The 4,221-nt window shown below is 34.6% G+C and overlaps 1 long non-coding RNA gene across 1 annotated transcript; it reads left to right on the top strand.

Annotated features, from left to right (window-relative positions):
- Positions 1-1,268: 1,268 nt before the first annotated feature.
- Positions 1,269-2,994, top strand: LOC149072119 (uncharacterized). The gene is made up of 2 exons (XR_016194389.1): positions 1,269-1,775; positions 2,769-2,994. It is a non-coding gene; the product is annotated as an uncharacterized LOC149072119 (long non-coding RNA).
- Positions 2,995-4,221: the final 1,227 nt, after the last annotated feature.

Genomic DNA, 4,221 nt, shown 5'->3' with positions numbered 1-4,221 from the left:
ATGCCGCCTCATGTTTACACCGGCCCCGCCGATGAATGATCTAAAACATATACTGTACAGACAGAACAAAACAAACCGAGTACGTCCAGGCTCTGTCGCTATATACTATGCAGACAGACCATGTTTCTAAACGTCTATTTAATTTCTGTCGAGTAGATATAGTAGCCAGTGAGACAGATTCTTCTCGACTCAAACCACCCGGCAGTTACGGAGTTAACGGAACAACTTAACGTTTACCGAGAGATCTGGATTCGACGTGAATTTCTCTTAATGTCATGTTATGTTTCGCTTATCCAATGCAAAAATAACACTTAAGAATAAGCTATTCAGCAAAATGGATAATTGTTTTAGAATAAGAATAATCTTTGTAATATGTGTTAAAGATAGCATGTGCCAGTCGAGTTAGTGATTGCCTCGGTACAAAAATTTAGCCTCTGGGAAACCATATGGTTGTGAAAGTGTTGTTTGCTTTGTTTCGCATTGTTTCTTTCTTAACGACGAAATTGTCGGTACTTCAGAAGTAAAAAAGGCGAAATATTCATAAAGATCGCAGGCCTTTGGGGCTTTTTAAATAGCGGCGTCTTTGAAAAGTGCAAACTTGAACCGAACTTCTCAGAAATAATCCTATGCTTTAGTTGTGCTGATACCTTCATTTTCCTCAAAAAATTAAGACAAATTGAAAAAAACTGCTTGTCTGGACAACATCGAATTATTTATGCAAATTTGAACTTGTATATATGAAAATAAAATAATCAGAGATTATTTGGAGTAAACAAAGGGTCTTTAACCTATGAATAACTGCGTGTGGTACGGTTTTAAGTCACAAATCAATAACTTTTCGTGATAATTTTTGAGATTTTCTTTATTTTAGTAGGGAAAAAAAAGTGATCAATTCTACATCGGATAGGATTTTTAATTTTCACAAACCCAGTCCTTTTTCATCACCGTAGTTATTACTCTCTGATTGACCTCTTTTTTTTTAAAATAAAAGTTACAAATTCTCGTTTTTTTCAAATAATGCATTAGAATTTATCCTCTCTCTCTTTCTCAAAAAATCGTGAAAAGTTAGTACATATAGATGCACCACACAAAACGACATTAACTGAATATTACGGTGAAAATCATTCTGTCTCGTAAAAAAGCGGGTCAAATGGTCACAGCAATAACTTTATTTCTGATGAAATTATTTGGTGATGGCATCGAATTCGGAACTCCCAAGATCCACTCTCGCAGCTCTGAATAATCTAATTGAAATTGGAAATCCTTTCGCAGTACATTAGAGTATATGGTGTAAACCTGTCGGATACTTGTTCGGTCGCCAAGTTCGTTTTCTTTCACCTCTCGTCTTAAGAAGTAATTTGCTTTTTTCCCGCATAATTATGGCACAGCTGGATCAAATTCTGGTTTTAGAACCTGGTTCAGAACTTCATTTCAAAGGCCCGTTCACCGAAGCTGTAACTTGTTATTTGAACATGAAGAATCCATCCCTGCGGCGTATAAGTTTCAAGATTAAGACAACGGCTTACGATAATTATTGCGTTCGACCGAAACGTGGGATCGTCGAAGCTAAAAGTGAATTAAATGTTGCGGTAGTGTTGCTACCATTCAACTATTGTTCGAATACAATGTATGACCACAAGTTCATGGTGCAAACGACATTTGTTCCAGACGGGGAAGTGGACCTTGATGACGTGTGGCGTAATGTTGAACCGGAAAACATTATGAGCTCTAAATTGAGGGCTGTACTTGATGTACCCACGGAAACCACTTAAAACGTATGTACGCACTGTCGAATTATCTTTTTTTTTAAAATGACTAATTGTTATTGCTCGAAAATTTTATTGTGAAAAGTGGATTTTATTAACAATTTTGTCACGTTTTTCCTTGAACGGTATTTTGATGAAAGATATTTTGGAAAAATGGGTGATATAAACAGAGTAATATTTTTTTTCGGGACTGGGTATACATTGATAAGAATCTTCAAAATATATAGTTCAAAATCAGAAGCAATAACTAAAGGTACTTTTCAGTTAAATTGTTAAATATGTCAAATTCTTCATGAACCTTTACCAAGAGGGGGTTAGAGTAAGTTCATGCTGCCTACGGCATTTTTGCTTTGAATCATAGAGGTATCACATAGCATAGCACAATTTTAAATCGTTTTAATTGGAAAAAACCCAGTTGAATATAGCCCTAGTATCCATAAAGGGCCGCGACCAAACAAATAAAAGATAAATTTGTTGATCATTATTGAAATTGTTAATAACACTTAAATAAAGCGTTAACCAAATGAGATCTAGATTCAATATACACATATTTATCGCACTTTCGTTTATGAATTGTAGCATGTGAATGTGCCTTTTTGTTCGGAACCCATTTGCATTCGAAAGGGAATAATTTGCGAATTTGAGTCTCTTATTACAGAGCGCAAAATAATCCACTAGGTATGTAAAAACTCGTTTTCTTATCGATTCATGCGGACCAGGTAGCGAATTTGGACGGAGGATGCAAATGGGTTAATCTAATTCCGGTTTATCAGCCATAATCTCATTCTCCATCTACAATATTGATTTCGCCATCACACGTTATACAGCATATTTACTAGTGAATATGCAATGAATAATACATGCAAATCAAATTTATGACCATTCAATGTTGGCTATCTCAATTCTAGTTGCACCAGAATGATCATAGAGGCCATTGCAAACGCTTTGCACATTCAGAAATTCAGTTTTTTAATTTTTACAATAATTTAATTTTTTTTACAGTGTCATTGGTGGGCATTCCACTCATCAACGTTCAAGGTGCACGATTTCTAATGGAACTTATGCATCGAATTGTCAGAATAAGGGTCAATTTCGCTACTATTGGAACCAGTACCAAAGAATGTCTTGACATTTTCAATAACTTTTTTTTACAACTTTCGATATTCATGCATTTTTCGTAATATTCAATAAACTTTTGTTGCAAAATAAATGAATGGTATTAAATGAATGGGTTCTCGATTATTTTAGTTCCGTTATATAATGAATACTGAACCTGTGCCCTCTAACCAAATAAGATTTAATTAATAAAAATGAGCCGAGTACGACAGCATAAAACCAGATTCTTGTAAATCGAATCGTGATTCATAATCTTGTTTCTTGCGTTTTACGATTTTGATTAGACAGCATCCTGAGATTAAGATTTTATATTAATATCCTTACTGTATATACCAAAGGGTCACTGAAAGCCGAGTCGATGGTTAACGAATGATCTTAAGAGATCATTTTTCAATTTGAAAAATCAGTTGAAAAGAGTAGAAATAAACCATCTTGATTGGTTCGCGCCTTTATGTGCATGTACGTCTCTAAAAGAAATCTTGCATTTTAATACAGAAACTACATGCTCGACCCGTGAGCTCAAACGTAATTTTTTTGACTAAAGTGAACGAAGCGGCATATTTAGATCACTTCAGTGAACTGCAGAACGTTTTCGAACCAATCAAATACCCGCGCTCTCCTAAAGGTTGAGCAGCCTTAATAGAGTAACGATTTTAATGTTTATCCTCTGCAATTTGCTATATACGAAAGTGAAATTCCAGTAATTATATTTTTTCAATCTCAAGTCACCAGAATTCATAAGTTTAGAATATAAGCACTAGGGTTTGCAAATTCGCGATATTTTGAAGCCAACAGAAAATCGTATTTCTAGGGAATTCCGGAAATCGTTATTAAACCGCGTTTACACGACTCCCTCCATTTATACGTTATTTTCGGCATCGATTACTTTATACTTTTTGAAGTTAAAATATTTATTTGCCATACAACGTCAATTAAACTACGTTTTCACGACATGAATCCCATATTTTATAATTGATATTACTATAATATTATTATCCATGCAGTTAAACCAAGGCCGGATTAACCATTAAGCGAAATAAGCACGTGTTTGGAGCACCACAAAGTTACCAACTTGTTTTTTTATACGTACAATTTTCATCAAGCATCCGGCAGAAAATCCTAAAATTTTCGACTGATTGTATACTTGAAGATATTCATCAAAAAGGATAGCACAGATACAGAAAAACATACTTCAAACTAGAGATCGCATTAATATTGAGTTTTTCGAATGAGATTTCATGCAATTTCTATAAAGTTAGCTTGCTTACTTTAAAGTTAATGATGCTTACAGCATCATGAGGGCCTTTGACAAACTCATCGGTTTTTGTGAGGGGCCCTC

The sequence above is a fragment of the Pholcus phalangioides genome, unplaced genomic scaffold (assembly GCF_987345545.1).
Source record: "Pholcus phalangioides strain wild (caught in Gottingen) unplaced genomic scaffold, Ppha-v1.0 ptg000017l_1, whole genome shotgun sequence".
Classification (NCBI taxonomy): Eukaryota; Metazoa; Arthropoda; class Arachnida; order Araneae; family Pholcidae; genus Pholcus; species Pholcus phalangioides.
Note: the sequence above shows the minus strand (reverse complement) of the source record. Positions and strands in the feature narration are given on the sequence as shown.